The sequence below is a fragment of the Cyrtonyx montezumae genome, unplaced genomic scaffold, assembly GCF_038088225.1.
Source record: "Cyrtonyx montezumae isolate F1298 unplaced genomic scaffold, pur_monq_1.0 scaffold_12, whole genome shotgun sequence".
Lineage (NCBI taxonomy): Eukaryota > Metazoa > Chordata > Aves > Galliformes > Odontophoridae > Cyrtonyx > Cyrtonyx montezumae.
In genome coordinates, this window is record NW_027071848.1 from 10056502 (window position 1) to 10072386 (window position 15885).

The 15885-nt window shown below is 35.2% G+C and overlaps 1 protein-coding gene across 1 annotated transcript in view; it reads left to right on the forward strand.

Moving 5' to 3' along the window:
- The window catches only part of CNTN5 (contactin 5), a 551533-nt gene that overhangs the window by 334432 nt on the left and 201216 nt on the right, over window positions 1-15885 (forward strand). The gene's annotated exons all lie outside the window — the stretch shown is intronic.

Below are 15885 nucleotides of genomic sequence, written 5' to 3' on the forward strand. Positions count from 1 at the left end.
AACCATGCTGAGTGAAGACTACATTTGTATAACACATGGATGCAGCCCAGAGAGCTGGAGTAGTCTTTGTTTCAATGACTTTTAGAGGGATTTGCATCAGCAAACTCTCTTACTAGGCCTTGTAATTATAAAGTCTATTTTCAGCTTGCACACTGGAATTACTGCTTGCTAGTAAAAGGTCAATTTCCATCATATTGAAATCAATTTGGAAAAGATGAATGTACTTAATTGCTTCGATAATATCATGGCATCTAATATTTTATCACACAAATGACAGACAGACACATTAAAAACTCAAGCTGTTATGTATCCAGGAAAAGGAAAGTAGTCTCTGTTAATTCTGTGTGTGACACCAAACTCTCATAACTGCACTGGTAAAGCAGGCCTGCTGTGCAATAAATCTCTCAGAAAGTCTTTTCTGTGAAGATTCTCCACTTATGACAGTTAAAATAGCCTGTAGTGACACCAATACTATTTGGTTGACTTTATAGTGTGGAAGTAAATGAGTTATAAGGTGCCTCTGGTACTGATTTTTGAAACTAAGAGGAACAAATCTCTTCCCCAGGGGCTACAAAAAAATTTATCTAAAAATACACAAACTTACTCTCCAGTTTACTTATATTTTTACTTATTTTGAAGTCAGATGCAGGTACTGGTTAATTTCAAGCTCATTCAAATTTGTTCCTCACTGAAGTACAGCTGTCATGTGAAAAAGTGGATTTATGGAATAATAAAATGTGTTTAATAGGGAAATACACAGTAATTAAGACATCGACAAAAAAAGTCCAAAAAGAGAAATTATCATATATAGTTTATATATATATATGATAATTATTAATATAATTAACATATTACTTAAGAAATGAGAAAGGATGGCTTTGGTGGTTATACTTATTTAACAGTTAGATGCTTTTATCCCTGTTCTCTCTTTCTCTGGCATCATCATTATCTCACAAGTCTATATGCGTAGTGTATTTACATATGCATATACAAACAAAATTCATATAGTCAGTAGTATTCTTCATCTGAAAAAAAAAATTGTTTGCTGCTTGAATAAAATATTTTGAATACCTAAATTAAGTTTCAAAAATGTCGCTTGAAGACAGTATGTTTCAAATGTCTTCAGGAAAAAAATATTTCTGGTCTTTGGTGCTGTGCTTGATATGGAGATCCCTTTTTGCTCTAGAGAGAACCTTATCAACCTGTGAGAGTCAGAAACATGCTGACATGGATCAGACCCTTCCAGAGCAGTGTCATAACCCAGCAACTTTTTACATAGGCTCCTGGCAGGAAGAAATTACTATAGCAAAAGAGCTCTGAAGAGTTTCAGAGGCTCACAGCATGTCAGAGTTGAGAGAATGCATCAGTCCCACGAAGTGGAAGTCTCTTATCTAAAGGGAAAATGCAGTTTGGGTACACATAAGTTTGATTTTCTATGGATGAGCATGAAGTGCCCATCACCAACTACAAAATCCTATACCACAAGATTTCTGTGTTAAAATGTATGGTAATTACTAGAAGTATTATTATGGTTGTAAAGTGTAGTGAAGTAGATATATTTAGAGGTATTTTAGAAAGAACAACAACAAAAAATGATAAAAGATTTTAAAAGCAATAAAATTTCTTTGCCATTTTAGTGACAAAGACGAAGACATTCTCTGTCTTATTCTATGATAAACAGTCTAATAACAAAGCCAAATTGAAAGTTCACCAGCTAATATTCAGTAATTTAGTGCTTCAAATTTATGTATAGGATGTATAACTCAGATTCAGTTTATGTTTTTCAGAAGTGCAGATGAATTTTTTAGACATGAGGGTAGCATACATGTGTACTCTTGGTATTCTTGCTGTTCCTACTACCTCTTACACTTCTGTAAATACCAAAAGAGAAATTGGAGCAGTGCCTTTTTAAACAGTATCTTTGAGCAAGGGAATGATTTCACAACAGGCTTTTAGAATCAATTTTATACTTGGTATATATCTGAATACTATAAATAAACACAAATATAGTTTTATGTAAATTTAGCCAAACTTCTTGGTATTCTAAGATGCTTTCCACCCTCTCGTTGGATCAGTATTTAAGAAAGTTTTTAAATTTATTTCCTTCAAACTATATAGATATCTTTATATACCTTTATTAATAGCAATTTTTTAATTTTCTCATTATGTCATCCTGGATTGCAAGAACAGTCTACAGGAAGTAGAACACCTTTTCCTATGATCAAATGGGCTGTTACTCTTCAGTTATGTAGAGTGTGAAGAAATTTGCTTTGTTTCCCATAGAACTGAAAAATATAACATACAACCTGCAAAATAATCATAGAAGAGAATCTCAGATTTCATTTCAACAGTAATAATAATATTGATAATAATATTAAGAATACAAAGAAACAAAATATATTTTTCATAATTACAGAAAATGATGCTAGAATGAACAAATGGTAACATAAAGACTTTTAGTCCTGGTGTCCATATAGCATACAGTTCTTATCGCACTCCATCCAGACTTGAAAAGCTATCAACTAGTATTAATGAAATAAATAGCTCATTACTTGGGAGCTGTTAATGATGTATTCAAAAAACTTCTTTTAAAATCGGGATGGATTTCTATAGACCTCCTGTGTGCCATTTTGTATCTGGACTCAATGCAGTCTCTATCAGCCACAAGTTTCCAGCAAAATTTGCACTGACTACTGTTTCTTCCAGAAGTCTGAGACATTCAACAAAGTTGTGTATGATCTTTGGGACCTGCCCATCTTATTAGAAATCTTTGTATTTTATTTGACTGTACTATTTATGTTTCACAGTCAGTAATAATGTGTGGAGGACAGGGTTAGATGAGCAAAAGAAGTGAAGAGTTAGTTTTATTCAATAGGCTCTACAATAGTGAGCTCCAATAGTCAGCAGAGGTAATTGCAAGTCATTTTGGTTCCCAATAAACTAAGCAACCATGTTAGTGCTATACTCACAGCTCTCCATGTGACTGTATAAGCAAAACAGTACAGAAATCTTACAAGGAAAGATGCCTGGGAAAGTTATGGAAAAACCTCTTGTAACAAAGTATGTAAGTAAGAGATCTCTCTTTTCCTTTACACTCTATATATCAAATAATAGATGTTGTTGTCTAATCAAAGATTTCTGTTCTGAGAGCTTTGAACATTTACACAGCCCATAGGTAAATTTCAGAGTTGTCACCACCGTTCTGTGTACTCAGATTTCACAGTTCTGCAAACTTTCCTAGAACAAGATTTTCACTCAAAGGTCAAGCAATGTTTTATATGACTGAGAACAAGAGAGTAGGTGCTATTTTTTCAGTCGGCATCATGATCTCTTTTTAGAGCTTAAAGAGGTAGTAGTAGCTTGGGTTTTTTTGTATGTTTGTTTGTCTTTTATGCTTTAGCAAGTGAGTGTTCATCAAAAACAATGTCTTGTTCTGTTTCTAAAATGGACAAGTATTTTGACCACAAAGTTTATCTGCACTAACTTTCTGTTTCCCTGAAGCTCACTGTTCAAAGACAAAGAATGGAGAATGGAGAAATTCAGCATATGTTGTTCTCAAAAGCTTTAGAAAGGAACAGTTTTTCCCTGCTGACACTCGTTATAACTTTCTGAAACTGAATTTGTATCCCACATTGACAACCAAAAGCAGAGGAATCTGTTCCACACAGATCCCATACAACAGTGATCAGAGCTTTTGGGAAGATGCTTCCTCCTTGGAGGGAGCCAGTTTTTGCTAAAGTGGACAAAGGGATTAAAAAAAATATCTGGAGGAGATTATGGATGCAAAACTTCAAAATGAAAATAAACAAATAATAGCGTTACAATATTTCTCTTGATCATCCTCATGGAAGGCCAGTGGGAGATAATCTTGAGGATCTAGCTTGTCTCATTTATACAGAGGAATGTGAAATTAATAAAAAAGGCAACAGGACAAAATTATACTCTAATCTCTCTAGATTTGCTTTTATGGTATTTCCCTGTTGGAGAGAAGAGACGGCAGATTTAATAGAGTTTAAAATTAAAATATTGAAGTAATAAGTGTTAAAAACAAAAACTTCCTTTACGCAAGAATAAAATTTTGAAAGCATGCTTAGGCAGTCTTTGCAATCTAACTCACAAACTACATAACCTTCTTTACACACACAATAAGTATGTAACATTTACAGGTTTTTATGGCTAAAAAGAGACAAAAGTGCCAGGGTGGTGTCTCCAGTGGCTATTGTGTACAGTATTGCAGAAGCTCCAATGTGACACATCTGTGGACTTCAGTTGAAGGTATACACTGTAGAATTACATGAAATCGATTTTCTTTACTAATGAGGTCCACAAATCCAGCCTGCTTTGTTGACAAATAGAGATGGGCACAGACATACAAGGAATTTGGTATGTTCTTCTGAAGCTGAATTACCTATATGCTTTATTAGTAGATATTGTTGCGTTTTTCCCTCAAGCTACTTTCTATCTTGTACAACATAGGAAAATGCATAGAAGTGGAAACCATATTCCTCAAGAGTACCCCAGAATATTTCCTTCCCACTGGCTCTTGTTTGATTCTGTGCTGATGCCTCCTAGAAAAGCAGTTATATAGGCCTTATTATTGCAAAGTAAAGGAAATTTCAGGCAAGTCAAGATAATTTTCTCCATTATCATGATTGATATTCGTTGTAATTTAGTAATGCAAATGTGTAGCTGAGAAAAAAATCCCACAGAATGCAAATCCCCTCTAAATGATAAGGTTTATTGATTCAATATCTTTTCTTCATAGACAGGTTTTTGTAATGAAAGCTACAGCCTCAGGCTTCAAAACAATCACAACTGTGTTTACAGTTATATATATCAACTAGATGTCTTAGAAGAAAACTTTCTTTTCTGTGTTGTTCATACTTAAAATTTACTTATATGACAGCTCTAAATTACATTGTACCAAAAAGAAGTTTTATAAAGTCTCCTGGAAAGTAGTGTACATTTTAGACAGGCTTGATTAATTCAAAAATTTTACTCAATTAAAAATTTCTGCTGAACTCCACATCTATAAAATGGCAGCTAATTTCAAAATGGAAATCAGCAATGAAGTCAAAACAAATTCAAGACATGACAAGCTTTTTCTTATTGTTGCTCATTTGCACTCTCCTAAGTGCTTTGGCAAACTAATACTGCTTTGAAATGTAATAGATGTTTCTCATTGCCTTAGAAAAGTCCTTTGTGGTGACTTCTAAAATCAATTGTGCTGATTTTTCTCTGCTGCATTTTAAATTTTCATTGCTTATTCACTTGATGTACATACGGGGGCTAAATTTGTCTATCATGGTGTTTCAGTGTTGGTTCCAACTATAATCCCATTACATCTGTTACAGTGCCAGTGCTTGCAGATGATTTGTTTCCCACATAGATGGCTCTAATGCATTTATACATTTTACTAGAATCATGCATGCAAATTTATAATAGCATTGTTTTCTGGTATAATTTTCTCTTCAGACTTGTCTTAGCTGTTAGTAATAAGAAAACACGCCTTAATTGTTGATCGATAATTATCATATGTTAGATCCTAATAGGAATTCTTTCCAATCACATTATTGAAAGACTAGGTAATGTACTCAGAAAAATTTGTTTGAGGCTGCAATAAATCTTTTACTTGTCTAAAAAAGAGCACATTACTACTTGTGACTGGATGGAATTATGTTATGAGGTGTATTTTGAGGGGCAGCAATACGATATTGATTGTAAGTTCACTCAGACATTTTGACTATGAATCCTTATTTGAGATTTTAGACCTCCATTCTCCTTGAAACATCTTGTAGGAAATTATTCTGAACTCGATTCCCAATACAGAATCTTTTAAGTTGCATGCAAAGAAGGTAAAATATTTACAATGTCAGCTTTTCTGAGCAACTTATTTCATGTCTTCTTTCTAGTCTATTAGCTATTACTCCCAGTCACTGGAAATCAATAGAGTACCTCGACCAGTTTATTTAATGAAGCTAACCACTATACACAGTCATTAAATATGTTTTTAGTATAATAATATTAAATTTCCATAAATATGTATGGCATACACATGCTATTGACATTTGTGACATATAAAATGAATACTTCACCAAAAGTTAGCAAAGAGATAAAATTATTATAAATAGACTGAGGCTTATCTAGTCCAAATTCTAGACATGATTTACGTACATAAGTGCCCAACGACTTTCACTAAGATCAAAGGTAACATTCCCTCAGGCTACATTTAGGAAGCCTAGTCTCCCTAGGATTCACTTTAGTGAATAAAGAAAAGAAACCCATCCAAAAATGAAGTGAGAAAAATATGTTTGAGGTTATTACTGTCAGATGTCTTCTAGGAAAATGCACTGCACTTATACGAGCTGTGAGGATATGTGGAATGTAAGTCGATCTGGTTTATCCTTAAAAAACAATGGCAAGAGAAAGGAAAAGTATAAAATAGAACACCTACATATTAAGATCTTAATGAAGAAGAGAGAACTGAGACAATGCCAGTGACCCAGCACCTCAAGTCAATTAAGGAACCTCACAGCTGTACCCATGGAGGGACTCAAACTGAACTTGGTACTCCTAAGAAGCAAAACAACACTGTCATGGATTTCATGGGAAAAGCATAATTATGAGATGTTTGAGGAGGACCAGGACTATAGCTATTGCAGAGTTCTTATGGGAATGGCTAAATACAGAGAATGGAAGAGATCAGAGGTGGGCTGCAAATCTGGGAAAATAGAGAGGATAGGTAGTAATGCTAGCAATCATGCCCTGTAGATGAGACATCAGCTTATACTGTCTCCCATTAGACCCTCATAGAGAAGAAGATGCTGTATGAGCTGAATGAGTAGACAGTGTAGATTCAAAACTGTCTGAATAGCTGGCCCCAGAATGTGCTGATCAGTGACAAAAGATCTATCTGGAGGTCAGTAACTAGCAATGTACCTCAGGGAACAGTACTAGGTCCAGTTCTGTTTAACATCTACATTAATGATGTGGGGTGATTGGGTAGAGTGTACCTACATCATATTTGCCAGTGACACAAAACTGGGAGAAGTGGTTGGTATGATAGAGGCTCACGCTGCCAACCAGAGGGATCTCTACAGGCAGGCTGACAGGAACCTCACCAGGTTCAATGAGAAGTGCAAGGTCCTGAGCCTGGGGACATTCTGGGTAGCACTCAGCTGGAAACAACTCTGCAGAAAACAACCTGTGGGTGCAGGTGGACACCAAGTTGAACTGCTAGCCATCTGTGTGCTATTACAACAAAAGGGGCTGACATTATCCTGTATATCATTAGGCAAAGCACTGGCAACAAGCCGAGAGAAGTAATCCATCCCTTTTATACATCATTGCTGAGACTGTACTTGGAGTATGAGATACAGTTCTGAGTTTCCCAGTACAAGATAAATATGGATATCCTGGAGAGAATCCAACAAAAGGCCACCAAGGTGATAAAGGGACAGACCAGCTGCCTCAACTACCAGTCCAGTGTTCTTCTTTGAACTCTCTTCTTATTATACCTTACCACTAACAACATTCCTGGGTGAGAGTAATCTGTATTCTGGGTATGTAAAAAACTACTGAACTTCAGGCTAGACTATCAGCAGTATGAGAGCTGGTGTCAATGGTTTATGAGCTGGTTCAGCCTGGATCCATGACAACTGGGGCAGAGGACCAACGGACCCTCACTCTGGGGAAGGGGGAAAGGGAAAAAAAATGGGCCTAAAAATAGAACAGCGGCAATGATCTGAGGAGGAAAGCTAATTTACAAAATAAGATATTGGAATGCAAAATAACACAATATAATTGGAATTGAAGCTAATAGATCCAATAAAATGAGGGAGTATCCTACAACTGAAGACCTTACACTATACGCTGAAGGCAAGATGGCTAGGGAGCACCTGCTGCTGGGTCAATCCAAAATGGAAAGAGCCTGTGTCTTGTGATATGCACAGTTTTATCTTTCCCTCTGAGCAGAAAATGAAAAAATGCAAAGCAGCACAAAGTCCTCTGGGGCACATAATTCTCTTCTGTGACAGGTACCCCAGTTCTATTGATGATCCATGGAGCTGGAGCATACTATATGATGTTATGATGTGGAATAACAATATCAAAAACCATAAAACTATGACAGATAGTTTCCATAAGACCTAGATCTGGGAACTCAGTACTGACGAGACCATGAGATTGTCAGTGGAAGAACAGTTGGAACTAGTGGAGGCAGTTGGTTACTAGTGAGACTGAGGGTCTGGAGCAGCTACTGGAGAGACAGAGTGAGTGTGGGTGTGGATGTCATATCAGATCTACTAGCCAGGTCTGACACTGTTTGGCCAGCAAATCAGAATAAGATCAGACTTTTTGTATTATTCATATTTGTGCAAGACCTGTTAGTGCTTTTGAAGTACCTGTAAAGGCACTGTTTCAATCCAAAATGTGTATGAGTGCTGTCTGTCTATATGTCTTGCTCTGTCTTGCAAGCTGCTGGATCTAGAGTCACAGAACCACAGTAGAATGGAAGTGTTTAGCATAACTTTTATTTGTGATTGTGTAAGTACCTCCAAAAAAATTGTGTGCTTAAATCATCTTTTCAAAATCCTGGACATCTATATCCTTGGAAAATTTTATCTAATACTTTGAAATATTATCTGGATTTATAGTCAATAATCTGCTCTTTCTTACCTTCAGCTATTAATCAAACTTTCAAAATTATCTCTCTGTATGCAAAAAGAACCATTAATGTTGCTGCAATACTTCAACTTGTCATAACAGAAGTCCTTTTTTCCCCTTTCTTATGGTTTCATTTTGAAAAAGTCTTTTCAGAATATCGCTTCTGTATTTTGATGGAAAAGCCATTTATGATCAGTTTGCCAAAGCTCTGAGTAAGAGAAACTTTGATCATCTGATTTTTTTTCCCCCAAATCCATAAAATCTATTCCTGTACTTACAATCTTCAGATTTCTTAAGTTTACAAGATCACTCATTAGCTCCTTAGTAAACTGCAGCTTTTGCTTTGTCTTAGTAACAAAACAGTCATATCAGTGAATTAACTCAATGCTCCTAGTATAATTATCCTATTAATGTTTCTAAATTGCACTTTGATGGAGATTATCTATACAATCATGTATTTTCCATTATAAGGAATGGAACAGTCTATGTCCTTCATGCACATTATATATTGACGCTATGGCTACATCCTTTTGATAGCTTTCTATTGAACTGCCAAATTTCACTGACGTTGCCAAGCTCACCATCAGAAAAAAGAATTAGAGTTGGAAATGCAGTCATGGTAGCACCAGATCCTGCACGTGAAAAGAATCACTAAGAACACAGAGGAGAAGAATTAAGAATCACCCAAAGAAACTAGGTTATTTAAGGTTTTATTAAAACAACATTCTTTCAATGAAAGAAAATAATGCACAGAGTTTGTACTAAGTATTAACCAGATTACACCCCATGCAGATACAAATCCTTGCACAGTGAACCATAATGCAATAAATTTAATTGCAAAGACTGGATGAATTTTGGACATTTTGAAAGATTTGTTAATTCACCTATATTAGTACATCTCAGACTAAGAAGGCAAGAGATAAGCTTTGGTATATATATTTTCATGAAAATATTGTTTACATACAGGAAGAGTGTGAAATAACATCCATAAAAACACTCAAATACAGATAACTATAAACAAATATATAATCATGGAATGATAGAATTTTTTGAGTTGGAAGGGACATTTAAAGGCCATCCAGTCCAACACCTCTGCAATGAAAAGGGACACTTAGATTCATATCAAGACTGATCATGAATTTCTCCTGTATCCACTACCTCTCTGGACAATTTGTTCCACTGCCTCAGCATCCATACTATAAAATAACTTCTTCCTTATATCCAATCTTAATATCCTCTCTTTCTGTTTGAAAACATTTCCCTGTCTTTCCAAAACAGAACTTGGTAGAGAGTCTGTCCCCTTCCTACTTATATCTCCCCTTTAGATACTGAAATGCCGCTATCTTATTTATATTTTTAATGTTTATTTAATGTGTTTGATTTTTGCATACATTTCAGAAGATAAAATACATCTCCTTAACCGCGTATGGACCTATGTGCTATTTCACTTACTCTAAAATGCTTAAGAGGTTCTTTGTCAGTATACTTGCCCAGAGCATGAGAATTTCACTGTTTGTAAGTTTTGTTTGTCATAGCATTCCTAAGAAAAGATCTACCTGCATAAAAGTCTCAAAGATGCAGGCTAAGGTAGAGAGTCCAACGTAAGCACTAAAGCAAACCACAAGGAACTGGACCCAAGGCTAGGAGAGAATACTCTAGCTGCTTCAAAAAAACAAAAAACAAACACCTGTTTTCAGCCAGGATATAGATATTTTAAAGAAAGTGAAAAACTGCTTTCAATAAAATAAACACACATGATTGGGTAAACAAATTAATAAAAAGAGAATAGAAATATTTACAGTATACTAAGTATCTTTGAATTAATATAGCAATTTAATACAACGTTTACTTCAGCTGTGAATCACAGCCACACCATAATCAAGTCTATCAAGAGTTGCAGTGACAAAATAAAATTAATCTTCAAAATTAATTAGAAACAAAATGTTCACTTGCAATTATCAAGAGGTTAAAGTATTATTTTGATTAATCATGGTTAAAATTTCTTGCTCTTGTACTCACTGTGTGGGAAATTAATGTCATATCTGTTCACCTGCACAGCTCCTAAATTGTGGATATTACTTCATAAGAAAATATTTTGAAAAACAATTTTAAATTAACTATATGCCATACAGCTGTTAGTTCTAAACAAACAGACAAACAAACAAACAAACAAACAACACCTTAATTTGTAGATTACATCAATCTGTTTAAAACTAGTTTTTCTATGGTATTAATATGTTATTTTTATTACAAATTATTATTGTCTATGTTTACTTCAAAGAACCCTTATGACTTTATTGTTTTGTACAGTACTCCTGTACTTTAATGAAGAATGTCACATATTCTTTCATTTAAATATGAAAAGATTACAATGTATATTAAGTAATAATACCATCTTAAAATGATTCCAGAACTTTCTATTAAATAAGTAACTAAGTTCAGGATGTTTCTTTCAAAATCTTTCTGACAATTGAGCAACATTCTAGATTACATTTTTCTAACTAAGTAGCAGTTTGATCTCTTAAAAGAGATTTGTACATGTAAATTCATATCAATTGTTAAGAAAATCAGCAGATATTTTCCTTTATACATCGATTATTAAAGATTTAGAGATCTTTAGCTTTCATGGTTCTGTGAGTAATTTAATTAAGCATTTTCATAAACAATGGAAATTTCAAATATCTCCTTTGCTGTGCACTGACATACTATTGTCCATTTAACATTGGTATGCAGATTGATGTAGGAAGGAAGGGTTATAAATAAGGATTTTTATCCATCTAATTACTTTAATTGATTTGTGATGAAATATTTGACCTTTTGTACTTGGTTTTGCCTTCATATTCAAAATTGACAGCTCACTGTGATGTTCATCAGCCACGAAGAAAATAAGTTAGGATTTCAATTATATGCATTCAGTGTTGGCTAGTCTATGAATTTTACATTAGTAAAGCTGGATACAGAATACAAGTCACCTTTGAGCTGAAGAATGCTGTATGGCAATTAACTGAATAAAGTGAAGAAATACATAAAAAAGTTGGCATAAAATAAAAATCAATTTTAGGTATCCATTCAAATTATACCTTAAGTACTTATTCAGGTCAAAAATCACAGGATATTTACAATAACCTACATAATCTCATTTGGGTATATGAGAATAGTGATACCCTCATCTGTCCACACTGCTCTCTGTAAACATCTTTCAGATGAAACTGTCTCTAAATTCCCTTTTATTCAACAAAATGGCAGAAATATTTCACAAATTGATAAATTGACATATGCATTTAAAGTATTGAAAAATTGATAAATTCTAAAGTGTATGGAATACACTAGATTTAAAACTTTTGTTATTCTTTGGAGTTAAATTTTCTTTCATAAAATCTATGATAAGAGTTTTAGAATAACAGTCAAATAAAACAAATTTGGATTGAAAATTTACATCATTCTCTTGCCGAAGTCATTACAAAAGGCTTTTTTTTTTTTATTCTCCCTCAAGGAAAGTTGTTTCAAACAGATTAATTCACTGTTTCCCATACTATCTAATCTCAGATTTTATCAAGGTTGACATGTTTTCCTTAAGAACTTCCAGCTTATAAATCATCCGCATTCCTGCCTTGGAAAACTTAGAACCCTTTACCTTCACTTCTCCACAATACATTTTGAACAATCCCAGCTCCCTCAGCCACTCCTCATAAGGCATGTGCTCCAGACCCCTCACCAGCTGAGTTGCTCTTCTCTGGACAAACTCTAGAGCCTCAATGTCTTTCTTGTAGTGAGGGGCCCAAAACTGAACACAGTACTCAAGGTGCAGCCTCACCAGGGCTGAGTACAGAGGGACCATCACCTCCCTGCTACTGCTGGCTCACTGTTTCTGATACAAGACAGGAGGTCATTGGCCTTTTTGGCCACTTGGGCACACTGCTGGCTCATGCTCAGATGATCATCAACCAACACCCCTAGGTCTACTTCCACAGAGTCTTTCAGCTACTGTGCCCCAAGCCTGTAGCGTTGCCTGGGGTTGTTGCTGCCAAAGTGCAGGACCTGGCACTTGGTCTTGTTGAACCTCATCCCATTGGCTTTAGCCCAGCAATCCAGGCTGTTTAGATCTCTCTGTAGGGCCTTCCAACCCCCAGGCATATCAACACTTCCAGCCAACTTGGTGTCATCTGCAAACTTAATGAGGGTGCACTCAATACCTTCATCTAGGTCATCAATAAAGATATTGAAGAGGAGAGGCCCTGGCACCAAACCCTGGGGAACACCACTTGTGACCAGTTACCAGCTGGATTTAACTCCATTCACCACCACCCTCTGGGACCAGTCCTCCAGCTGGCTCCTTACACAGAAAAGGTGTGGCTGTCTAGGCCATGGGCTGCCAACTTCTCCAGGAGAATACTGTGGGAGACAGTGTCAAAGGCTTTGCTGAAGTCAAGGCAGACCACATCAATAGCCTTTCCCTCCTCCACCAGATGGGTCACTAGATCATAGAAGAAGATCAAGTTGATTAAGCAGGACCTGTCCTTCATGAACCCATTCTGGCTAAGCTGGCAATTGTCTCACACATGCCTTGTGATCTCCCTCAAGACAATCTGCTCCATAATGTTCTCTGGCACCAAAGTCAGGCTGACAGGCCTGTAGTTCTCCAGATCGCCTTTATGACCTTTTTTGTAGATGAGCAAGCCTCCAGTCTTCTGGCACCAATCCAGTTGACCAGGATTGCTGATAGATGATGGCAAGTGGCTTGGCTATCACCTCTCCCACTTCCCTCAACACTTTCAGATAGAACCCCTCTGACCCCATGGATTTATAGTAGTTCAGGTGGAATCGAAGGTCTCTGACTGTTGCCTCCTGAATAATGAGGAATTCATTCTGCTCCCCATGCAAAACATCCTGGTCAGAGAGTAAAGTACTCTGAGGATAACTGGACTGACTTCTAAAGATATAAAGAAAGCATCGAGAACCTCAGCCTTTTTCTTATCCTCGGTGGTCACATTCCCAGCTGCATCCAGTAAAGAATGGAGATTCTCCTCGGTCCTCCTCTTACTGTTAACATATCTGTAAGCAGTTTCTTGTTCCCTTTTACTTAAGTGGCCAAGCTGAGCTCAAGTGGAGATGCACATTAAAAGAACAAACCAGAAAATATTTTTGCTTTGAAAATACTAGGGAGCAATGCTAATAACATACAACATTCACATACTGAAGGTACATTTTTTTCATAAACTTTGAAGAATGAATAGTTGCACTGGAAAAATTTAATTAAAAGTAACAATGAAAAGAAAAACACAACATGTTAGCATTCTTAGTGGCATTTGATGGTAGGTAGCATAATATAGAAAAAGAAGGTCACATTTGCAAGTATTATAAGACAAATTACCATTTTAATCTGAAAGCTGAAAAAATACATGAGTTAGACATCCATCCCAATAGACACTAGATTTTACTCTCCATAACTTTCAATAACTACAAAGACTGATTTCCAAGGAATATCGAATGATAGATTCAGTAAATTTGCTTCATCATCTTTCTTCATTTGGAGAAATAATGTATTTTGGTAAATTACATAGCATTATTGATAGAACTATGTTGAAACATGTTTTAGCACATATCTGCTAGATAAAACACTAAGGAAAGTACTGATGTATTTATTTGTACCTATATACTGTGCTATATGTATCAATAGGAACATAGATAAACATGTTCCATCCTCAGAATAAAGATCCCTTCTTTCTACATAAGCTTAGTTTTCCCAGAACGCATTTGAAATTAAGTTGAATACACACTGAGATATCTGAAAGTAGATATTGCAATTTTTAGGAATTACGTTCTTCCATTTCTAACAGAAATATATATATATATATATAATATTATATATATATATATTCTACTGATTGTAGCAATCAGTAGAAGATAGTTTCTCTATTACTGTGGTACTGTTTTTTCCCTGAATCTGACCAAAGAAAAGCTAAACAGCAGCATGTGCTGAAAATAAAAGATGCGTGAATAATTTAATTTGACACAGATTTATTAAAAAGTTGCCAAAACTCATTCAAATCATAGTTTGATGTTGGAAAGTATACGTGCATTTATAGGAAAAAAATCTATCTTAAAATTGTTCTTCTTTTGTTAAGATGGCTATATTTCTAGTGCAAAGAACTATGAAGGCTAATGCAAGATGCTGATTTTATTGTGCTTTGTTTCTAGCTTAACATTTTCACTGGGCCTAGATACTCCTTAGGTGGGTCTGCTTGCAGCTGAAAAACCCTTAGATGCTTTGTCCCAAATTCTTAATTATTTCCAAGAATGAGACTAGGGAAAATATAATTTCATTGTGAAGCTCAAGTGCACCAGAGCTTTAAAAGGTATTCGAATATATTCAATGAAGTTTTTGAAGGCCTATAAGGATTGTCTGGTAAAAATGCATTACAGAGTTACATTTATGCTTTAGCAGTTTAACTATGTACATAAGTAATAGAAAGTAAATTTATTCTCCCAAACCTCACAAGTCTAATCCAAACCAAATTAAAAGAATAATTTTACTGTAATGGCACCCCAATGAAAATATGTTTTAATTAAGCCACTGCAACTAGAAATCTAAATCTCTGGAGGCAAACATTTGGATTAGGAAGGAGATTTAGCTTTCAGGTATGTCTGTTTTCTATGCTAGTTGTCAGCAATGATCACAGGCTTCAGGCTTTCAGTAAACAAGAAGTATTTGCTTATAATTTGTTTTGACTGTTTCCAGATCTGTTTTACTAGAGAAAATTTTCTCAGATGCATTATCCCCACGAGTCTGATGAAGCAACCTGAGTTAGAGTGTCTTTATCTTTGTGGGCCTGGAAATGTGATTTAATATATAGGAAGTATAATTCACTTGTAAATAGTAAACTCAGTACAAATGAACAAAACAAAAAAAAAAAAATCAAGATGAGCTGAGTGTTTATTTTTGTCTTTTCCATCTAACTGGGAACACTTGTATCTAAATCCTAATTCTCAATATCAGATCAACATGATCTACACATTTGCAGAATTAATAGAAGAAGACAGATATTTTCAGGAACTGTTTATCTACTTTCAAAGGGAGTTCCACTTACTTGATTCCTGCAGTATTATTTTTAATCTATTATAATGATACAATTTATTACTCTCATATTTGGCATTAGACGGGAACTCAAAACTTGAGCACTACTCCTTAATTCTAGACTATGACATTTTAAGCGTAAGCAG